This window comes from Pinus tabuliformis, chromosome J (genome assembly GCF_031772625.1).
Source record: "Pinus tabuliformis cultivar Carrire ecotype Pingquan chromosome J, CPIR1, whole genome shotgun sequence".
Taxonomy (NCBI): domain Eukaryota; kingdom Viridiplantae; phylum Streptophyta; class Pinopsida; order Pinales; family Pinaceae; genus Pinus; species Pinus tabuliformis.
In genome coordinates this window covers 48,440,984-48,466,715 of record NC_142295.1, presented here as the reverse complement: position 1 = coordinate 48,466,715, position 25,732 = coordinate 48,440,984, and positions in this window count along the sequence as shown.

Sequence of the window (25,732 nt, the reverse complement as noted above, 5' to 3'; positions counted from 1 at the left end):
TGCGCTTGTTAAGGCCTTGAAAGACTTCCGTGTGTATATATTGCATTCCCACATTATGGCATATGTTCCTAATGCAGCGGTAAAAGATGTTTTGGTACAAGCAGATCCAGAAGGAAGGCGGGGTAAGTGGATTGTTGCATTGTTAGAGTATGATGTGGAGATTAAACCAAACAAACTGATCAAAGGTCAAGGGCTCGCCAAATTAATGGCTGAAACAAATATGCATGTTCTAGATATAAATTTGATTGCTGCCATGACCGATGAAGATGAAGAGAGTTTGGTAAATCAGGTGTCTGATATTTTTGTTTCTTCTCCTTGGTATGCTGACATTATATATGTACTTCAGAATTTGTCTTCACCTCCCGGGATGCCTAAAAATAAGAGTAGAACATTGAAATTGAAAGCTGCTAGATTTTGCATCCTTAATTCTGCATTATATTGGAAAGACCCTGGTGGAATGTTGCTGAATTGTTTGGTGGAGGAGGAAGCTAAATGAGTTGTCGAAGATTTTCATAGAGGTGACTGCGGGGGTCATTTGTTTTGGAAAACCACAACGAATAATATTCTAAGGGCAGGTTTTTATTGGCCTTTGTTATTTTCAGATGTGCATAAGGCTGTTAAGAATTGTCACGAATGCCAAATCTTTCAAGGAAAGCAGAAACTACAGCCATTGCCTCTCAAACCAATTGAAGTCAGCGCACCATTTCAGCAGTGGGGCTTGGATTTCATAGGGGAAATTCATCCGGCATCGTCAAGACAGCATAGATGGATATTGACAGCTACAGAATACTTCACAAAATGGATCGAAGCAATTCCCACCCGACAGGCCACGGATGCGGTAATTATCTCTTTTCTTGAAAATAATATACTGTCACGTTTTGGGTGTCCTAGTAAGCTAATCATAGATAATGCATCCGCATTCAAGTCAAAGAGAATGGTTGAATTTTTCTATAAGTACAATATCAGCTTGGGGCATTCAACTGCCTACCATCCGCAAGGAAATGGGTTGGCGGAATCTTCAAATAAGTCCTTGGTAAATATCATTAAAAAGTTGCTGGAAATCAATAAAAAGGGATGGCACAAGAAATTAGTGAATGCACTGTGGGCTGATAGGGTAAGTCAGAAAAAGTTCATTGGCATGTCTCCTTTCGAGTTGGTGTACGGGACAGACACGGTTTTTCCTACTTCGCTTGCTATTCCGGTAGTCAAATTGCTTCAAGAAGCTGGTAGTGAGGAAGATCCCATGCAGAGGAGGATTAATCAGATGATTCATTTATAGCAGACACAGGAGGAAGTATTTCAAAATACTTTCAAGTTGCAGGAGCGCATAAAGAAGATTTATGATAGGAAGGCAAAAACAGATAAGTTTCAGCTGGATGAGGTGGTTTTGAAATGGGACGCTCGTAATGAAGATAAAGGAAAGCACGGCAAATTTGAACATTTATGGAAGGGTCCTTATAAGATTGCAGCATATCGTGGTCAAAACACTTTTCTTCTTAAGGAAATGAATGGAGATGATTGTTTAGGAGGGCCGGTCAATGGTCGGCTGCTGAAGCGATACCATTTCTAAGTATTTTCTGCTCATTTTATCATCATTGTATATATCATTCTATTTCTGTTCTGTTGCATGTGTGTAATGATCTCTCATTTTCTGTCTGGGGCCCGCAGTGAAGGCTATAATTCTGAAGATGAAGGTTAGTTGGTTTGAGATTTGTCGAATCAGTTTTGTCAGTCCTTTCAGTTTTCAAATTTGAGTCAGTTTAGTCAGATTTATGTTCAATTTTCAGTCAAGTTAGTGGTCAATAATTGTGTCAAAGTTTGAAATAATGACTCCATCGCCCAATGGATGAAAGCACTGATCTGCTCTCCTAGAGATCTGTCGTTATTGGCGTCTCTAAGGAGCCACCATCCCCATTGGAGCCAATGTTAGAGTCAGTCCTTACAGCCCTCCGTCAGATATCTTTTCGCCTTTGCATATCATTTTAGGTGTCTCACTCGTTCCACTTCGTTGCATTTCGTTAGGGGCATGCCATTGACTGACGAGAGGGTCTGGTCTTGTGTTCCCTCATGCTTGTCCCTGCAGGGTTAGTCAAAACATTTCTTACAAAATCATCAAAGTACATGGTCATTTCATTCATCGTCATACATGCTTAGTTTTGTTTAAAAAGGGTCTTTAGTCCTAGAGTCTAGGGTTTTGAGTCCTGTGCATACACATAATAAAAGCCCACAGGCCATGAGGTTGGTTTCGTAAGATTTTCACTTAATATGTTTCCTCAAAAAGCATTTAAAAATTTTTTAGCTCCAAAACTTTGTTTTGGAACTAAAATTTGTTATTGTAAATCATTGTAATTGTTTTATCTCAAAGGGTTTCAGAGCAAGTCTCAGATCTTCTCCAAAGCCAAAATGCCAGGTCCCTGCAAAAAATCAACGAAAAATGATCAGTCCAAACCTCAGAAAAGCATGAGAAAGTGAAAAAACAGTGTTGTATTAAAAGACCAAAAGTGAAAAAGTGCCAAACATTACAAAGTGGGTTTTTGAATCAATTTAAATCAAATCAGATATTTTGTTTGCATATAAAAGGGAAAACAAGTCCATTTGATCACAAATTCCCAAGGTGAAATCGTGTTTAAGTGTTAGAAGGCCGAAACAGTGATTACATACCCCGTGGGCAGCATTGAAGGTGTGCGCTACGCATTGGAGGTGTGCGCTACGCACCGAGCTGAGCGCTATGCATTGGGCTCGCGCGGACAGTGTAAAAATACACAGGCGCTACGCACTTAGGTGTGCGCTACGCACTAGGTTTGTGCGCTATGCACTCAGTCACAGCACCGAAATTATTTGTGCATACGGCCAGATCTTATCAAATCGCCTCTAAATCGTGCAAACACCATACATATTTCAGACATTGTGTTTTTAAAGCCATGTCAGACACAGATTCAGTTTATGAGCAGGAGAATGACAGTGATTCCACAACAGAGGGTAATGTGCCTCGGAGGTCTCGCAGAGGTGGTAAAGGTGGAAAGCATCTCAGAGAAGAGCCCACTTCTTTGGCTCAATTGCAGGCTTGCCCGCTTGCAATGGATTGTTTTCGCCACCAGTCATGCTATCACTATTGTGAGCTAATTTCACAAATTCAGCATCATCGTGAATTAACTCGCTTATTTGTTCTACATTTACATGATGGCCATGTAAACCTTGCCGGAGTTAATTTCATTTTGTCACCAGAGATTATTGCAGAGGCCACTGGGATACCAAATATTGGAGAGCAATGGAATAAACGTCAGCAGCTAGAGAAATCCTATTATGAGCCATACATCAAACCTGGGTATATGAGGCACTTGAGTAGAGTTTTTCCTTTCCAGTACCTGAATGATCATTTTGCACCGTTGATGAAGCTCATCATTCGGTATTTCAGTTGTGAGGGCAAATTCTCCTGTCTTTATGCATACCATGTCCGTTTGTTGATGCATTTTACAAGGGTACGTCTGATGAACATTCCATACTTCATGTTTCGCAACATAGAGAGGATGGTTGTATTAGTACAAAGGAAGACCCCAGCACAGCAGCACAGGAGTATTTATCATTATGCATTGATCAAGATCATAGTGGTAAATCAGTTGACACAGCAGGGCATTACTTGGGAGGAATTCATTTCTCGCGACTTTTTCATAGTGCCACAGCCACCTCCCGAGATAGTTCATGATGAGGGAGGGCCTTCACATCATTTTGACATTCCTGAGACCAAGCATGTCAGTGCTCCAGCATGTGTGACATATCAGCGAGGCCACAGGGCCTTATTTACAGCTACACGACGAGCATTATCTCCACATGGTGTGGAAGGGGTCTCGCCTTCTTCTTCAGTACAGGTACAGGTCCAGGACAAAGGCAAGGGGTCAATTTATGGGGAGGGCCATTCAGGTGGTCATGATGTTGATGATGCATTGGGTGATGTGGATAGGAGCTCTCCTAGCTCGAAGCTGAAAGAGATCATCCAAGAGAAAAATACTGAGATTGATAGCTTGAATGAGAAGTTGCTAAAGGCGGAATGTCTAATCAAATACTTGGATCAGCGCAATAAACAGCTAGAGGATGAGCACACACTTATAGAGCTGCGACAAATCCGTGAGGACCGAAGGCTAGCCAGAAAGAGACCAGGTGATTTGACACCTGTTGAGCGACAATTTTGGCTTGAGAAAGTCAATCGACACTTGGAGGAGTTGTTGGTGAAGGCCAATAGAGACAAAGACTTGCTTTGTCACATGAAGAATCATTATTGGGCTCGCATGCATGTTGGCAAAGCAAAAATGAAGATTTTGCAAAGGAGTTTGAGCAAAGCACTAAAATGGCGAAAGAGGCTAGATCCGCTTCGATTTTTGGCCGAGGCTTCTCTAGCTTAACATGACACATGATGGAGGGTCTTCGCTCCGAATTTGAGCAAATTCGGAGAAAATTTTGTCATTTTGAAATTTTGGTCTCAAAAAACCGTTTTTTCCACTCAATGGGTAGCGCGCCCGCGCGCTCGCTTTTGATTGGGGCACTTGCTGGAGAAAAGCCTTATATTTTTGGGTTTTTCATGGTGAATTATACGTGCTCAGTTATTGCCAAGGCATTTCATCAAGTTCTGGATGATCAAAAGGCCTAAAAACATCATGAAAACCACCTTGCTGCCACCTTTTGCAACAGCAGGAAGTACTTCTGGGAGAATGCAGTTTTGGGGTGGGGGGGGGGGGGGGGGGGGCAAATGAGCTCCAAATTGGGGTGGGGGGAGGCAAATGAGCTCCAAATTGGAAAATTCCACTTGGGTTGGAAAGTAGACATCCAGGGCTTTCCAACGAGCTATCATGAGCTCAATTTGGATGTCGGGAAGTACCCAAAAAACAGGCTAAAATGTGCGCTATGCATTGGGATCAGGGCGCTACGCATTGAGGTTTTTGGTCCAGTTTTCATCCTCCAGCTCAGGAATTCGGCCAGTTTCACTAGTTTCACTCCTTGATGTAATTTTTGACCCAACATGATGTAATTTGATGTATGTAAGGTAACATGGCACCTATCTACCTTCTTCTAGATGATTCATTTACAAATTAGCAAAACATTAAATGTAATGAATCAGTTTCCTTCTTTTTAGAAGCAGGTTGTTTTGATCACCTAGATTCCTGCTCCATGTTTAGAATTTGTTGAAACTGCTCTTAGAAGGAGGATCTCGACCCCTAGAGCTTAGGGAATGAGGTTATCTTGATCTATATATGTAAATTTTCATTCAGTAGCATAGGTTGGACTCTTGGGAAGATTTTGGCACACTTTTGTACATATTTTTCATATTTTGGCTAAGGAAAGATCAAAGATTTTGCAGCACCTATTGGGATTCTTGTGGCCTTCAACTCTTGATGGTGTTTTTTTCTCAGTTTATTGTAAGTTTATTCATGTTTAATTTATTCCATTCCCTTATTATGCTTTTGAAACTAAATGAATGAGTAAATGAGGTGGAATCCATTGTTTACAGTGCTCTGCCTTTAAATTTGTTTAGTTTTACATGTTTTCGCCAGTTTGGAGAGGATTCATGTTCTCCCTTGCCCTCTTCAGCTCCTTGTATTTCTGATTCATCCATACACCTGATCAAAGGCATCAAGACTATTTCCTACCTCGCCCCAACTCGATCTCTGCAAAAAATCTGACCTCAATCCCCACACCCAAAATTGGTTTTCCCATTTCTCCAACAAAAAACTCAAAAATCTAAACCAAACTTTCCGATCTCTTTACTAGCATAAAATCAGTAATTAATTTTGAGTCATCTCAGCCCCTTTGAAGACCTTTTGCCAAGATAAACCCAGAGAGAGCCCTCTCTTGTCCTCATAGGGCTAGCTACGAGGCTGAGCTTGGTTTGATGTGGCCTCGAGTTTTGCCTTCCTCAGCCTGAGGCGGATTTGAGCGCTAATAGAATGGATGAAAGTAGATTGATCATCTGTGGAACCTTTGGCGGTTGAAGAGGGAAACAACACATCAGGGAAGAAGCCTTCAGAAGACTAGTACTGATACTGACGTATGAGTCAGGTACACCACCTACTAGGGGTACAGAGCCGCTTGGTAACGGGGAATAATCAGGGGTGAAAAAAGATAGCTGGTCCACTGTGACTACTTTTCATCAAATGGAAATAGGATTATGCGAAAGACAATAGACACAATGGCCATCATGGCGTACGTCCAACTGCGACCCAGAAAAAGATTATAGTCAAGCTTTTTATCTACGACTTCTATGTCCACCGTTATCTTTTCCCATACAAGGTGATGGGGTAGCTAGCTAGGTAACCTTTTGGGATGAAAGTGTGGTTGTCGGAAGCTTTAAGGGAATTCGATGGCGGGGATAGGGTTGGAGAACCCAAATCAAGCCAACATGAAGCCGACATGACGCAGGTGGAAGCACCTTCATCAATGACCGTTCTATGTATACCTTTACCTTTCAAAAAGATTTGCACCTAAAATGCAAGTTGGTGGGAAAGGGGAGGTTTACACTTTTACATGTCGAAAATTGCAAGCATGGAATCTTATGGGTTGATACCACCAATGGCCAAAAGCAAAGCTTTCCTTTGTGCTAGACATGTTTGCAATACTTCGAGCACCGACATAGCCGACAACACTTGCACCAAGTCTTCTACATTGTTGTAGTTTTGGGCAGCACGTGCAGATGTAGTGTGCGTTGTGAATTGAAGTGCCCCTTTAGGGGGTTGAATCACAAGGTCCACAGCCAGCCTTTCGACATGAAAATCATTAGGTGACAGTGGGTTTTGACTTGAGGAAGGTTCCTCTGCATGAGCAACAGGAGCTCCATAAGATTTGGCTCTTGTTTGTAGATATACTGTTTCAAAGGTGTAAACAATAGAGGGTCCTTCACCAGCTGAAGGATGTTACGAACCATCATTGCCCCCTTGTGGGGGTTGGCATTGGTTTTCAATAAGGTGTTGTTGTTCCTGAGCGGGGAAAGGATTATTTAGGATAGTGGGGGTCCTACGAGTATCGTTTTTAGCAATGAAATTTGTGCATTCCTGAAGACGTAGGAAATGATAGGTCATGTGGTCTTCGACATAGATTTTGCAAGGGAATCTGGTGGGTTTATCCTTTCCATTGTCAGGAGGCGCAACAACCTTCTACTTTTGATTTTTATACTTTGCTGACTACTCTTCAGAAGGAGTGGTCTTTTTCTTATTCTTCTTGTTCTTACCACCGAGTTTTCGCGTAGACTGCACAGAGTTTGTCGCGGTGGTAAGAAGAGAATTCGATTTGGTAGAGGGGTCCAATGACATTTGGGCAATGTGACTGCTGAGTTGTTTTATAGCAACCCAAGAGGTTGCACCGATAATCCCATCGTCACGTGCTCCGGGTTGCTGAGTAGCGAGGGCATTGAAGTTAAGAGGGGCATTGGGGATTACGTCATAAAGAGTGCCAGACTATGAATATATCAGATCTGAGTGCTAGGCAAGATGTATGGATTGGTATTTTGTGACCGCACCAGCTAAGGCGACATCCTTAGCGATTTGGGGGAGTAGAGACTTGCAAAACCAATCCGCTAAGAGATAGTCTAGGAAGGGAGATTTGACTAACCTCCACCTACGTATCCATTCATGTTTATGATCAAAGATGTGGGTGGCAATATCCTGATGTAATGAAGTGAGGAGTTATGTTCCAGTTTCATAGCAGATGGGTAGCTGGAAGTGCTTTAAGAATTCCATCTTTAGAGTGTCAAAGGTATTGACTGACGCGCGTGGTAACTCGATGTACCATTTGGCTACGTTGCCAGTGAGGGTGCCGGGAAAATGATGTAACTGGATACTATCATCCACCATGGAGTTAGAAACACACCAAAGATGATAGGTGGTGATATGGGTACCTAGATCCTCTCCTTATTTCCTTTCGAACTTAGGGATGTCTGTCAGTATTTTATGCGGGATTGGCAGATAGAGTAAGTTTGATAGATGGGGTCGTTTGTAAGTTTGTACAAGTTGTGAATATCCAACGTTGCCAAGAAAGGCAAAGTGTGTGACGCCCCCGAATCGGACCAAGGTGATGAAATATAAATAGAGGATCCTTGCGGTCTTCCCATCGTTTGATTCCTAATATTATACACAGGTTGCATGGTATAGTAGTTGCCTTGGGGTATGGAACTGTAATGTGGATTTCCATGGGGATTGTGATGTTGGGGTATAGAATTTCCCCCAGGATAAGCAGTGCCACCTTAACTCATTTGAGGTTGTGAGTAGGGTTCCCCCATGGATTGGTTGGGACCTCCTTGAGGATTCCCACCCGCCATAGAACTAACAATATGTCCTTGACTAGCATAAGGGGTGTTCATGTCAATCAGTGACTGACCATGCATGCTTGAAAACGGAGGGGGAACTGTTACGATCCCAGCCGGTATGTGTATATTGGGAGTGTCCCCAAATACTTGAATCTTGGGGTTAGAACTATACAATGGATGCCAACCATATTTTTGGTTGAAGGGACCCACGCTAATTGTGCTATATTGAGCGTTATAAGGAGCGATGTATGTAGCACTTGTCAAAGGTATAGAGTTTGACACTAAAGGGGCATAACCTAGCATAAATTGGGTTCCACTCATGGAGGGTGTCATGTTAGGGTTTGTACCTGGGACAAATGGGATAGCAGGGTTCACCATCAAAGGTGTGGTAGTGACTGTCGACTGGGGAAGTGGTGGGGGACCAAAAGTGTCCAAAAAGTCCCATGACCCGTGAGTCGTCGATGAGATGGGTGGAAGTGTTTCAACTGAAGACAAAGGAGGTACAGATGCAACGAAACCAAGAGTGGGTCCAATGGATTCGTGATCAGAGGATTGTATGGAGGAAGAAATCTTATAGTAAAGAAATCCTCTGGTAAGTTTGAATCGTCGATTTTCCAAAATGATTCTGTGTGAGATCTCGGAGACTGATTTCCCGAAGATGGGGATCTGGTTCACTGGAGCTCGACAGATCTTCCACAATGAGTGGAGGAAGTCCTAACAATCGTCTAGATTGACGACGAGGGTCAGATGTAGCCACGGTGGCCGATAATTTTTATCAATAAATTTTATTGTGATGTTTATTAAAGTCTCAATGATAACACTCTGGCACCTAAAAAATAAAAAATACACTAAGTGAATCAATCAGCAAACAGAGGGAAATGACCCTGTCTGATAAGCACTGATCACTGGAGATGAAACCCAGTATCACAATGAATAACAGAGAGGGTTGGCCAAATGTACAGTTACGGTTACTCTAGAGCTTCACTCGAACCTCATATTGAGGGGCCAAGTACTCTCGTAAAGATGAGCACCCCCCAAAAAACTGAAGACAGAGCAGGCTTGTTTGTGTTAGGTACCAGGGAAGCCCGCCCGAGTCACCTTACGTAAGTCCCTAAAAGTATGGCCACTAAGGATACCTCAGATCATAGACACTACTGGGGGGGGACATAGTCACAAATAGTACACTGTGTGGGCAGGATACCTGAGTCCCCGACTCAACTCCGATATCCCCGAAGGGATCCCTGATACAAAGAACACCCAAAGGATTTGCAAGCGAAGACGTGATACCTTCACTTATAGTCTGATGTTGTCTCATATTTAGCTCCACTTTTACTGGAGTGCTCCTGGTAGTATGAGTGCAGAACAATTTCTTTCTTTTAATCACACTAGTTTTGGTTCCTGATCTTAGGCAGTTTACTCACACTACCTATCCTAAGATCCTAGACTGAACCAATGTTTGTTTTCTCTAGAAAGAGTTACTGATTGATTTTATGTATATTTTAAGTGTACTTTTTTAGTGTCTTCGGTAGGGGTGTTGATGTATGATATTTTGTGGAACTCTGACTCAAAACCATGCAAAAGACAATGCTTGTAAATTTTCAATTTCGATGAAATAAGCTGTATTCTACAACGGAGAGTCTTTCATACCTCAATATTCTTTCCATGCATCCTATTCATTACAACAATAGAATAACCGACATAATTTTTTCAATGCTCTCTAAAAACTGCTGAAACCAAATAATGCAGAACTTAACTAGCTAAGTAGAATAATGAATAAAAAAATTTGATTCCTTTATGAAAATAAAAACTTTTTAAGAAGAAAAATTGTTTTCTTAAAAAAAATTCTTTCAAGACATAGATCTTGCAAAAAAAACATAGCTACAGATCCCTTATCAGTGCAGAAGCAAGTTTCCCAACCATTTGAGGTCACAGACACGTCTACATATCAAAATTTGGGTGACTAACGCTCTGTTCTAGAGGCCACATAGAGTTATTGGAGGCACTAACGTCTGTTTGTGCAGACACGGAGCTTTATAAATATCTGTTTACACTGCTAACTTGCATTAGTGTGGGAAAACACTTCAAAACAGGGCATTGGGGATCATATCCAGGGCTGAATATATGACAGAAGAGTGCTGCAAGGTCCTGATGGGTCAAAAAAGGAATGCAAAAGTACGGGAAGGTCTAGAAGGAGGAGGAAACTACGTACTTATTGGGTAAACCAGGAACTAATGTGTAGTCCCTAGTGGAGTCGCCAATTCTGCTATAGGATAAAATGCACGGTGTATGGAGAATGAAGATACCCTCAAGGGCCTTCTGGGGACCCTTGGTAGACTGTAATATTATCTACAGCTGTCACAAAGTTACATGCATGTCCATACTCAATAACTAACTATCAAAGCAAAATAGATTAATTACCTCAAGCCTCTGTGTAGATTTGCTGGAGAGCATAATGCAGCTAGGTGGAAGTCCCCTGAGCCGGCTCCAGATCAAGTCCTGCACATAGAAGAGACAAGCATAATCACAACATACAACTTTGATAATTAATACATGAATATATAAAAGACATCTAGTTACACATAACTAAGCTACTCATGCTAAAAGGTATTGGACAAACAAATAAATGAATGATAGTACCAACACCACGGAGTAGACAATACAACTATAGTTCTATATTAATGTCAAAAGAGTGATTACAACCATTTGTTGCATCAGCCTTCCCTTACCCCTCTGCTCCTCTCCCTCTCCCCCTTCTTACCAACTTCTTATGCTTAGATTTGAGACTATGCTCGACAATCAAGTAAGTTATCCTTTCAAATGATCTGACTTCTATCAAAATAGACCTAGCTTTTCTTACGTAGCATTCAAGTGAGGGTTGCCAAGTTCCTCCATGAGTTTCTTTGGTAAAATCAATGATGTTTCCATGCTTTTGAGCTCTTTCCCATTTGCCTCCTTCATTAGGAATAGAAATCCCACAAATAGGTCGAACTTTAGATGTTTCCTTGCTTTTCTAAGTAGATTTAGGAGGGAATATAGAGATATTTATGAGTCAATTCGCTCCTTTGACATTTAGATTCTCATTAGGATCCACTAATGTTGTCCCCGAACCAAAAATTCGAGTTATTAGGGTCACTAACGCTCCCTAATAAAGCATGTTGTCAGTGTATAGACAACGTTAGTGTGGAAACAAGGCCTGTGATTTTGGTTATTGCTTCAGCCATCATGTCTTTCTCCTCTAAGCTGATGAGGAGGTCATTTTGTTGTATAACATTTCTACATCAAAAGTTACACTTTCTTGCCAACAACACTATACTCAAGGTCATAGTTTTAAGTGATGGGGACACCCCTGGAAACCTCTTCAACATGATAGAACATGCAGGCCCATATGGCGACCATAAGTACACAAATAAAAAAACAATTGCATAATTTATTGGAAATGGACACCCACATGCATTGGCATTCCAACATGACAAACTAAGAAAAGGCCCTTTCACAAAGTGGGTAGGTACCCTGCAAGAGAAGGGAAGATTATCATGTTCCTACCAAAGAAAATGGTCATTTATTGCTTTATTTGTATATCGAAGAGAAGGAAATTTCATGTCCATAAAATGGAAGGTTGACATTTTCTTGTGAAAAATTGGAAGGTTGAGCTGCATGCATATAAAATTAAAGCTTGAGCTAATAGTAACAAAAAAAGCTAGGTTCATACAATTCTATTTAACTATGATACATGACCAATTGGTCCAAGCTAAGAATTTCTGAGATTTAATGGAAAAATCCTTAGAGATATTTGATGCATATCCTAAGGGATTTTTTTTTATTCCCTTCTCAACAAACTCCACACATACTAAAATTAGATAACAAGCCCACCAAGCTACCTCATCAAAAATTGCATATAAGGTTGAATAACCACCAAAGACTAACTTCTGGAAGTAATCTCTTCATTGAGTCATTAATAAACATTGGTATTAAATTGTTTGTGAACATCTTCCAATACTATACAATCCATAAATGCAAAATCTTAGAGAAAATATATCAATGGCATTCTGAAATGTCTAATAAAAATTTGGATTACGTTATATTATTCTAACAAATTCATTTTCCTCCCTGCTAAAAACCTCATAAGCTCCAACATGGAAAAATCCATGGAGTAACAACATCTAACTCAAATAATGCCTTGAACACACAAAAAGAATAAATCTATGATGAATTATAGCAACAATAAACCTAATGAATTGTTAAATTAATATTACTAAATACAAGTAAAAATAAATCCATAACTTAAAGCTAACGTAAATATATATATATAGATATATATATATATATAGGAATCCATAATGTAGGATTGAACTATATATCCTAAAGAAAAAGGACACTTACAACTTTTGAAGAACAAGTGCATATTAACAATTATAATTTAGGTATAGACACCATTGTAACAAAATATATTCATATCATCTCATGTATATTTGTTATTAATTATTTGCAACTGGTAAAAAATGAAATAAATATATATCATATATTATGTTAATAATAAGTATATATAATATTATTACATTTATATTATATATTAACATATATAATATTGTTGGGTTGAAATGTGGGATGAGCGGAGCGAGAGGTCTGGTGCATAATGGCGATGAGCTAGGGTTTTAAAGTTTTAACCAAGGGGAAAGTTTCTTTCCCGTTAGTAAATCCCTTTGTTTTTTTGTTTTTCACTTGGTAATTTTGTGTGTTTCTTTTGTTACAGAGGATAGGATTCAATGGAGGTTTATCTGTTAATGCATCGGGTCCCACTGAGAGAGGTAAATGAAGAGGTAACTGTTTAGGAGATATCGCATTTCTGGTGGACCTACCAATCTCTAATTTGCCATTTTTATTATGGAAACTTCCAGCATGGTCATGGAGGATATGGTGGACTTCGAAAAAGAGAGTTGTGATGAAAGTGCCATTTTTAGAAACTTTGAGGAGCTTCTATCCTCTTAGAAAGAAAGGAGACAAGTCATAGAGGGGCTAGACCTCCAATCAACATTTTCCATGGGCATGGGCCCAGTGGATGTTTGGTGAGAAGATTTGCAGCTAGAAGGGATACCATCATAGACAATATTTTTCTGAGTGTAGGAGGCAGTTATCTCCCCTGGTTGCATAAGGGTTGAGTTTCTTCTTGAGGGGTTATGGGAAAAAACCCTTAGTAAAAATATTGCTTTCTAGGACTTTTCATACTCATGCAAGCTTGGATATGGAGGCTTCCTCTAAGTTAAATGTACCATTCTCACAAATTTCTTATGCACCTCATGGGGAAGGGAATCATGGATACCTGGATGATTTGATTCAAGTGTTGAAACATCCATCTGCACAAGTTCTTACAGGGCAAGTCTCATCTAAGGGTTACAATATGATTTCCAGCAACATCCCAAATTATATGAAAAACATTATTGTTGCATTGTTTTAAGAGATTGAGGGATTTGAATCTAGGGGAGGAAAGCAGGAGGTTCAAATAAGTGAGGATTTCAAATAACCTCATCCAGTAGATTCAAAGCTAGGAAGCTAAAGGAGAAAAAGATAGGTTCATCAAAAGAAAGAAACCTCACACCACATTCAACCTGAGCATGGGGGTAGATGTGCAGATGCAGGAAGCGACAATGATGGCAAAAAAAACCGTAGTTAGTAGAACGCAAGGATGAAAGTTCAACATCAAAACACTGGAAGGTTGGTTGGATGCCAAAGTAAGTCCAATTGTTTCAAACCCCCCTGATGTTTTTATTTTAGCCAAGTGGTGGATACATCTTGACTACAAATCTCATAAAGAAGCATTAGACATATCTTAGAGGGTATGGAGTATAAACTCAACTCTAGTTATATTCTAATTTTGGACACCCCTTTTCGATGCGATCAGGGAGAGGATGGACTTAACACCAATATGGGTGTGGCTCCTTGGTTGGATGCAAAATTTATGGAAGGAGGATATTTTCAAATATGTGGGGAACAGTCTGGAGGCCTTCCTAGTTGTGGATTACTCTTCTTTTCTAACCAAAGACAAGTTGATGACAAGGGTTTTAGTAAATATTGAATTATGAGAGGGTTTATTGGAATCCCTGGATATGGGTGATGGACGCAAATTGTCTACAACCTCTAGACTACAAAGAGATTTTTTTCAAATGCTGAAGATGTCACACACCCTAAAGTTGTGTAAGTTGTTGTTAAAAATAAAAGTTTCAGAAAGATCATCAGCCGAAGGAGACCACTAAGGTAACTTCATTTAATGTTGGCTCAAGTGCACTTAGGAATGAGACCTCTCACGCCCCCTTAGATACTCCCATGGACGAAACCTCAATCCCTTCTCAATGAGCCAAGTATCTAACAGAGGAAATCTCCTGGACACTGGAAGAAGGTGATCCAGTTCATCCTACACCAACTGGAGTTCCAACCACCTACTCTATTGGTATGTTGGTATTTGATCCTGTTACTTCTCTTATTGAATCCTTTTCTAATTTGGGTAAAGAATGGGTGTCAATCTATTTTGAGTAAGGCCTCTGTGATTCCTTGTTCATTGGTCACATTCCTTTCCTTGTCCAATTTTGCATGTGACTTGCATAAGGGATCTGCCAAAATTGATATTAGGGGTTTTGCAAAAATAAAAGATCCATCACAAGTTGTTGGTTATTGTGGGTGGATGGATCTTCTCCATATAATTTTGGCATGTTCTAACAAAATATTGTGCTTCTAGATATAAAGCATAAAAGATCAATTGCTAGATCCTATGTACCCATAATTGTGTGTATTTTTGCTTATCACGTGAGTGATAATTGCTTTAGTACACAGATCTTATGGTTGAGCTTTCGGATTTTATCTCAAAAAATATAATATTTTATTATAGCAAGGCACATAGGGCAAATGCAAATTTAAGAGTCAACAAATTTTGATAGCAAAATTTCCTTAACATATTCTTTATATGATTTAAGAAGGCTTTGATTCTCCCAATATTTTACATGAGAAAAATGTAATTTCTCTCAATTCAGATACTTAATTTATTTCACAAATAATATATACTAGAAATTTAATTTGCACTATTGATCACTACAAAATTAACAAATGATTCCATTAACTATTACACGTAAAGTGGGAAACAACATTTAAGTACTAAAACTGTTTTTCAATATATGGGATATGGGATCAAAAAAAAAAGGAAAAATAGTTCAAGGTTAAAGATAAATAGCCCAACTTCCTCATAAAGCCATTTCTCTCAATCATAAAGTCTCTATAGGGTTGAGCAATGACATCCTTGTGTTCAAAAGTATCTTTGTAGACAAGAGGTAATTTCGATGAACAACTCCAATACAAGGCATTGAAAACTTTAGCAAAGCAGTGATTGTTCCCTATATTAGTTACAAGAAAATTGAAAGCAAATTGACTGAGTCATATAAAAGTTCTCTATCTCAAAGAAAACAAGCATATTTTAGATTCAAAAAATAAATAAATAAAAATCACAAGAAATATATGTATAGATGCATGCATCATGGAAATTTCAAAGGCATCTCTTATTAGGGTTCACAAGAAAACGTGAACAAAGATTTGGGTTGTAAATTTAGACAACAATCCTCATCCTTGAAGAATTTAAGAAGGTAAGAAAAGCAGAGAGCATGATATTTTTGAGGCGTCTACATTTCAACTCAATTTTTCATAAATTAAATAAAAAGAGGGTACAAAAAAGTTTGCTTTTGGTAGATTATAAGATTTGAGACCAAACTTCTCATTTGGGCTATAAGGGAACCTAAAAACTTTGAATCTCATATGGAAATATATCCAAACTTCTTTACAATATAGAGAGAAATGCAACTAGCATTGAAATAAGCTATATTAATATCCATGGATGACCAAAGCTCAATGGAATGGAGAATTCCAGAGTATGTTACGTATAGTCAAGTGGAAATTACAATTATCTAAAAAATTTGAAAAAAGACCTTGAGAATGCATTCCTTGAGCTCTTGAACCATCTACCCAACATTTTTATGCTTTTTGGAAATTACATTGCTAAATTTGAATTTCACATTCAATGAATGCTGCACAAGGGTTGCAACACTACAATGGTTGAAGGGTTTTGAAACCCTATCAAATGTTTTACAGCCACCAAAACTCATCAAGAATTTTTTATTATCTTATCTTATCCACTACAAAAACTAACAAGTAATGGGGACATGAATTGGAAGCCTCTTCACCATGGTAGAGAATTATGCTCAATTCAATAATGTCACCCCAAGTGGATAGCCTAACTATAGGAAACATACATGCCCATGTGACAATCATATGTACACAAATCCATAATACAATTACATAATTTGTTGGAAAGGGGCACCCACATAGATTGGCATTCCAAGATGGAAAGAAAAGGAAATACCCTTTCATAAAGTGGGTAGTTACATTGCAAGAGAAGGTAAGGTTATCACGTTCCCACCATATCAAATGGTCATTTATTGCTTTATTTGTATATCCAGGAGAAGGCACTTTCATGTATGTTACCAGAAAATGGAAGGTTGAATTCATCATTGCTGAGAAAATCTGAGTGATCCAGATATTCCCTCTTCAAATATGCATACAAAATTGATTTTAAAATAACATGTAACCATGAAATTCATATACATAAAGGAAGAAGAATTAAACCACAACCACGAGTCAGAAGAAAAGACACAAATAATTTGATAACAAAGTTCACCAAGTGTGGGTTATGTCTTCAGGCCCCGCTCAATATGGGGAATCCTCTTTCATTAATCTTTAACAAAATAAAATTACATGCATGTACAAAAGGCACCTTATACCTCCACTTCTGAGCATGACCTGAAAATGCACACCTATGTTGAAGAAGTGGACTGTACCATTGAATTGTTGGTGCGAAATCGTGTCAAATGACTGTAAAATCGTCCCATTTCTGCTTCAGTCAAAACATGGACACTCAAGAATCTCAAAGATTATTTCTCACTAGTTGACTGGAATTTTGCTGCTCATATGACAAATCTAGCTTCACCAATGTGCTCTTTGCGAAAAGATGAGTAAAATGAGTACAAATTCGACCTGGTTCTGAAACTGTCAAAATTTATCCCTTAGGGAAACTTTTAGATCCCTCATGATTCCACAAAGATTCCTTTCTGTGAGTTGACTGTAATTCCATTGCTCATATCAAAAAACTGATCACACCATCAAACTCTTTGCAAAATTTTGGTTCGTTTGAGTATAAACTTGGCATGAATCTAACACTGTGAAAGTTTTCCCTCGAGGGAATCTCCAAGATTCCTCCTTTACATCAAGGAATATTCTTCTCAAAGTACACGCCAGACATGGTTCCACGGCCTCGACATCCATGCATGCTCCTATTTTTTCGGCCTCGCCTGGGCGAATGAGATATTCAGCTCTTATATCAAAATCTAGGCAATCATTTCAAAGTTGTACCCATTGGGCACATGACTAGTAATTAATGGTTAAGTTGTTGGTTACCCAATGGTTATAGGTTCAAATCTTGATATTGGAATTTTTTTCTGGTTTTTAGTGCATTTGTTTTTGGTGGAATTGCCAGCAGGCAAGCTGGTCACTGGCCAGTGCGGGTCCAACTCTCACCAACCCCGGTTTGATCGGTGGTAAATATGGATGAATATTTTAAATTGGTCATTGTCCAAATAAAAAATATATATATGCAAGGGTTTTGTTTGTTGGATTTGACCACCGGAAATTATTATTTTATTTTATTTTATTTTATTTTTAAGTAAATTAGTGAAAATTCGTTGGCAGTATTTTTAGGGTTATCGGAAAAATTAAGTAGGTGGCAATTTCACCAGTTCCAACCACTGGAAACCATCATCGCAGAATGTCAATTTATTGCCTCATTAATTTACATCAAATTTAGTGGCACCGTCAGATTTATCCATGCTCCAAATTTAGTTAGCGCTCTGCTAAATTTAGCCAAGAGGCCTAGTTGACAAAAAATTTGACTGGTCATAACTTTCACATATGATGTCGTATTGAGGTGTCGTTTGCATCGCTGGAAATCTTGTAATGAGCTCTTCAATATGAACATAGTTTCATGGAAATCCAAGAACATTTCTTTTTAAACCTTTCATGAGTCCTATTTGATCACTAACTATTTCTAGAGCCACCTGGATCATTCCTCCTCACTGAGGAGCTTTTGGTCCTCCAAATGCATGAACATAATCTGCAATCTATTATGTTCCCTTGTCTGCACAGCAAGTTCCTTGACATGCCACACAACCTTATCCTTTACCTTTGTTCTTTAGAGTCATAAGTGATGGGCCGACACTTACATCCTCTGCAAACTTGTCATACAATATTTTCAAACTACATGTTCAACTACATGACCAATCATGACCCAAGCATCCCCATACTTGGTAAGAGTTTATAAGACACACTCTTTGGTCAAGTGTACATAAAAATAGAAACCAATACCCCAACTATCAATAAAAATTCCAAAACATCATCATGTTGCTTTCATAAGTGATGGAAAACACACCATCACTTTTACAATCATCTCAAAACAGATGATTTACAATAATATGGCCACGGTAAACTACTATATATAATAAAACCATATCTCACTCAACAAAGTGAATGGGTCATCTCCCTATGGATGATTCACTTGTTGAACATCTTCACCAACTAGTTTCTTCATAGGTGTTTTTTGGGTATGGAGTATCTAACATGTGGCTCTCTGTTGTCCATCATCATTGCAATAACTACAATGATTCTTTCTCCTCCAAAATTTATGGATTGCCTTGGAATGCTTATTCCTAGTGCAACTTTGATAAGTGCCCGTGGAATCCACACTATCACTAGAATGTGATGAGGTGCTCCCATCATTCGTCGTTGGTTGGTCACTGGTTGTCTTGGAGCATTCTCCAACCTCTTTTCTAACATACCCAAGTCTTGCACAACGAGGAAATTCCTCCACTTTTATGGGATTCACAATGCCCTCACCATTAATACCAAGGCCATTCCCTTGATAACACATCTTCTTCAACAATTTTGATCCAATTCCTGTAGTATGTTTTTCAAAAGCAGTGAAATGATCATCATAAAAAGAACATGAAATTGAAGAATCACTTTTTACCTCAGGCTTTTCATGCTGCAACTTTTCAAAGGCCTCCTCCTTGCCTTGTAGTTGATGCTACAACCTTTGTTTCTCCTTATCTGCTTCTTGTATGAGTATTCTTAGTTCAAAATTCTCCACCTAAATTCTTTGGTTGATCTCTTGGAGCCATGCAACATATAGTGTCCTTACTTTTGGTGAAAAAATCTACTAAAATATTTGTCTCATCACCAAAATGAGAACCTAAGTCTATAGGTCCATATTTTGCAATCCCAAGAGCTACAATCTTCATTACATCACCTGAGTCTCATCCCAGGTCAGATGGTCCAATACCTACAAATCCTGCAACAATGATCTTCTCATCATCCTTTGATTCAGATTCTTGGTCCTTTTGTGAAGTTTCAGCTGTCTTTTGCTTCTCTTTTCTATCATTCCTCTTTGGTCCCAATTATGAATGCAATCTCCATCAATTCTCCTCATCATTTCCTTCTTTCTCACAATGAGTACAAGAGGGCTTTGCTTCCTTTCTCTTAGTTGTCTTTGTCCTCTTTGGGCGGTTTTCTTGCCCATGCTTCCCCCGGCTTTCAAGATGTACAACCTTCACACTAGCTTCATCAAGAGTTTTAGGTTCAAATAATAACAATGAATGACACAAATAAATATGGAAAGAGTCAATATATTTCATCAACGTCTCAGGAGTGTCTAATGAGACATTCAATTCTAATGCTTGTTTCCTAAAATCCTATGTAAAATTCAAATGTTGCCATTCCATCATGGCCTTCTATCTATAACCTAATTGATAAAATTATCCTCTTAATGCAGAAACAAACCCATACCAATATGAAAGAAGTTAATTACTACTCTTACCACCTTTCTGTAGTTTTCTTTCCTACCAGACAAGAGCAGTGCCACTCAATCGAGGGGATGCTAGCTGGATATTGGATTCATCTTCTTTGATTTGTTGTATGCAGAAATATACTTCGACTTGTCTAATCCAGTTATCTAGCTTTCCTACATTATATTCTCCACTAAACACAGGTAGATCAAACTTGATATCCATCTTGAAAAATGATTTTTTGTGAGTTTTTCTACCTCTACAATGACGAGAAGAGGAAGAAAAATAATTTTCACTGGAAGATGGAAAGGGAGGTTCAGGAGGATCTTCTCCACCTCCTTCATGATTCACATAGGCATGATCATCTAGTCCTTCCTTCTTCTCTAGTTTCACCATTGTCTTCTCATACTCGGCAAACAATTTGTCCACTTATTTTTCCATGGCATAGAAGGCCTTGCAATAGTTCCATTCTTCCTCCAATCGAGCATCTTTATTTGGAATTTTCCCTCCTCATGTTACACACCCCACTTCTAGATCAAAGGACTTAAATTTTCCTTCACCTCTTTGGAGATTTCCCCTAGTTATCATACACTTGCAATTCACATCAATAGAAGACCCACTCTAATACCAAACTTGATCTGGATCTTTCTACTTCAAAGATGCATAAAAAATTTCTCTTAAAAGGGTATGTAACCATGAAATGCATACACATAAGGAAGCAGCAATAAACAAAAACCATGAGAAGCAAAGACACAAACAAGTTGATAATGGATTTCACCTTGTGTGGGTTACGACTTTGGGCCCTGCTCAATGTGGGGATGCCTCTTTCATTAATCTTCAACGAAATCAAATTATATGCATGTAAAAAAGGCACCTTATACCTCCACTTCTGGGGATGGCCTCAAAATGCACATTGCTATTGAAGAAACGGACTGCACCATTGAATTCCTGGCACGAAATCATGTCAAATGACTGTAAACTCCACCCATTTCTACTTCGGTCAAAATTTGGACCCTTGGGAATCTCAAAGATTCCCCAAAGATTCTTCGTTGCTGGTTGACCGTAATTATGAATCAGATGACAAATCTAATTTCACCACTGCACTCCTTGCGAAAAACTGAGTAAAATGAGTATAAAGTTGGCATGGTTATAAAACTATTAAAATTTGGCCCTTAGGGAATATTTTAGATTCCTCATGATTCCACAAAGATTCATCTCTGCAAGTTGAGTGAAATTCCACTGTGCATATCAAAAAATCGATCATGTCATCAGGCCCCTAGTGAAATTATGGTTCATTTGTGTATAAACTTGCCATGAATTTGACACTGTGAAAATTTTCCCTCCAGGGAATCTCCAAGATTCCTCCTCTGCACCAAGGAATATTCTTCTCAAATTTTGTTACAAGCATGGTTCCACTACCTCGACACCCGTGCGTGCTCCTCTTTCTTCAACCTCTCATGGGCAAATGAGATATTCAACTCTTATATCAAAATCTAGGCAATCATTTCAAAGTTGTGCCCAATTGGCAATTAATGGTTAAGTTGTTCGTTACCCGGTGGTTACGGGTTCAAATCCTAATCTTAGCATTTTTTTCTATTTTATGGTGCGTTTTTTATTTTGGTGGGGCTTCCTGTAGGTAGGTCGGCCACTGGTCGACGCGGGTCTGACTCTCACCGACCCCAGTTTGATCGATGGTCAATATGGCCAAATATTTTAAATTGGTCAACCATTGGCCAACCGACCATTAATAATTTTTATTTTTTTTAATAAATTGGTGAAAATTTGTTGGCAGAATTTTTGGGGTTACCGGAAACATTAAGTAGGCAACAATTTTGCCAGTTCCAGCCATTGGAAACCATCACCGCAAAGTGCCAATTTGTTGTCTCGTTAATTTATGCCAAATTTAGCGGTGCCGCTAGATTTAGTCGGACTCCAAATTTAGTTGCCACTCTACTAATTTTAGCCAAGGGGCCTAGTTGACCAAAAATTTTCCTGGCCATAAATTTCACACACGATGTCCAATTGAGGTGTAGTTTATGCCATTTGAAAGCTTGTGTCGAGCTCTTTGATTTGAACCTAGTTTCATGGTGTAAGATCCAAAACAATAAAATTATTAACCGATCTAGCACACTTTATTGTTCTAGTTAAAGTTGCTCGCAATCAAAATACTAAATATAAAGGGATCTGGGAAGGAAAGAAAAAGTAGGCAAGCAACAAGAAAAGGAAAGTAGGATCAAGAAGCTTCAGCAGGAATACTTGCAAGTAACCTTTTACACGTGTGATTTCCTATCTTTTTTGGAAATGCATGGCTTTGCATGTTGGTGTATGTTTCTCTTGTTGTCAGTGGCATGGTATTGCCATGTTATGACGATGGTTTTCATCCTAACCTAGCCTTTTTCTGAATGTCGTTGTATGTTGGGATGTTTATTTCGGTTTTGGAACTTTGGAATTAGCAAATGGATTTCAGAATCTCAGGCGGAGGTGGTCTCAAGGTTCATTCCCAAAGGCCTAGTAATCCCTTGACCGATTTGGTGGGATACAAGGTAAAGCCTGAGGGAGCAGTCTCAGTTTAGGCCCTAGTGATTTGGGTTTGTATTGTGGTAAGGCTGAGAGACAGGAGTCGAAAAATTCCTCAAGGATAGTGATGGATTCTTGATGACATTCCAAATTCTGTTCGGTTGTGATTGGAGCATCAGTTTTTGTTTGATCACGATTTTGTGAGGGTGGAGGTGGTTTAACCTCGGGATTCCCTTGATTGTTCTTGGATTGGTTTTTCTATGAGATCTCACATTCATTCTTGGAATACGACAAGGGGGTGACTGGTTGAAAGAGAGATTTGGTTTAGCCATGTCTATGGTCGGGTGGTACGTGGAAGTCCCGAACTTGGTCAGATTTTCCTGTGATTAATAAAAGCTAAGTTCTCTTACTTTTCCATTGATTTATATGTGGATTTATTGGTTTTCATATCTCTGATATTTATATGGTTTTATGATGGCTATAAGCATGGTTGAATGATTTTTTAATGTCATGGTTATTTCATATATTTACTTGTAACAGTTAAATGGATGGATGCAAGACCTAATCGATGATGTAGTAGTTCAATGGAGAAGGAGGAGATCATTTTGATGATGTTCCATAAGTTGTTTCAGTCATTTATGCTATGTCTTGAATCCTATACCTATAGGTTGCATTGATACCAAGTGTTTGAGAGAATGTCAGTCCCGGTTGGGGATGCTCAGGCCTAATCCTAAGGTAGATTTTTGATCGATCAACATTGTTATCATTTTTTTAATGATTTCATAAAGTTACAACAAGTTCTGGGTAGAGGCTAGGATTTTGGGCTAGAAAAGTGGCTCAAATCTTGGGGTTGCGCACAAAACTAGAAATTCTGGACCACATTCGCTAGTAGGCAGGCCTGTGAGAGTGAATTTAGGTTTTTGGTCACTCCCTTGCCCATAGCATGAGAGAAATTGAGGCCTAAGAGATGCAGAATAGTAGTGGGACCCAAGGACAGGTTGCTTGAGTGGATGACTTGTCTTCTAAGGGGTTTTTTGATATGTTGGAAGATTGTATGTGATGTTTCATCGATTCCACCTCCTTAAGGTGACATACGAGGTCGAATTGATCATAGTACCCTCTCTTCTCATGTTTACCCCATTGGGAATGGTTACTTTGGGTAGACCTGGGAGGAGGTGTTACAGGTTGGTATTAGAGCATGGTTGCGCTCTCTTTGGGTCATATATGGTGCTAGAGATATCATGAATGTTTTGATCATGCATGCATGTGAGTTGTGTGTGTGGCTCTTACATTGACGTTCCATGTGCTTATTGCAGTACATCATATTGATCATGGTAGAAGTAAGGTTATCATGAGTAACTTGATGTCGATTTTATGGAATTCATCATCATGAGTATATTATTGGTTATACAATTATATGTAGCTTGATTACATCCTTGTACGTTGGGTTGCATTCTTGGTTATTTGATTACATGCATCAGTCTTGTAGGTTGATTACAATAATTGATCGCTTATGCTCAACTACATGTGGTTATGCGTATGTGTAGTTGATTAGGAATTGCTTATGCATGTGGATAGTTGCATGAGGCAATGTGTGTACTGGAGTAATGTTTTTTGTCATGCATGAGGTCATAACATGCATTGTTGATATGGCCTTACATAGATGATTGGACCTAGCTAGTATGATGGCTATGCGTTGATGCATTTATTAAGATATGTCTATATTTTATTATGGTTATGTTGTACATGAATCACGCTGATTTGATGATCTTGCAGACAAGGTATCCTCCCCGAGTATGCTAAGGTATGTTGATTTATGGTGATTTGGTTTAGCTGACATAGTATGCCTTGCAGGAAAGAGATCAGATGGCCAGCAAGGTGGTAGACTACATAGAATATTCTTATGAATCAGATGGGCAATGTGGTGTGGGGCACTCTTCTGACTTAGCAGATACCTTGAGAAGCCTGAAGGAATAAATAAGGAGTTGCAAAGTAGACAATGACAAAATCATGCAGGCACAAGAGAAACAAGCAGAGGTGAATGCGATATTACTTCAGAGTTTGTCAAATTTGCAGTGACAAGGACCTCTTCGGATCAACCATGGACATGAGGATAGAACTAATGGGACATATGGTAGCAGGTCTCATGGTAAACACATGTCAGATAGATCTGAGACTATCAGAGATGGCAAGTTAGTTGACACTCTATATAGGAAAGGTACTTGACATAGGTATTATTCTAGTTCTGGTTTTGATAGACATCATGATCGTCATCATTATCATACATATAGGAGGAATGATAAGGGATATTTTATGGATGAGTTCAAGAAGGAAAATCCACCTACCTTTGATGGAGAGATGAATAAATCATAGGATGTTGAGGCTTGGTTGCTTAGTATGCAGAAAATATTTAGATTGCATGATTACTCAGAAAACATGAAAGCAAGGATAGCCCTTTTCAATCTCAAAGGAAAGGAGGATATTTGGTGGGAATACATGAAGAATGTCAAGGACATACATGAGGATGACTTGACTTGGCAAGCATTCAAAAATATCTTCAAGAAGAAGTACTTGTCTGAGAGGTATTATGATGACAAAGCTAAGGAGTTTTATGAGTTGCGGATGGGTTCTATGACAGATGAGGAGTATACTAGCAGATTTTTGGAGTTGTTGAGATATGTGCCTTACCTCAGAGAAAAGAAGTCCAAGGTTCATAGATTAATCCATGGATTTATAGTTGCATAAAGAGACTGGATTGAGCTCGATGAGCCTAGATCGTTAGAGGACTCTATCCGAAAGTTGAAGCATTGTTATGAGCATACGAATAGAAAAGTTGAGCCTAAACATGACTTGAAAATAAATGACAAAGCCAATGGAAAATAACCACCAAAGAGAGGAATACCTCAAGATTCAAGTGAGAAATATAATGCAGTTACTTACAAGAGATTCAATGCAACTAAGAAGGGACATGGAGAGCAGCAGACTAGAGGCAGTGGTAAGGAAC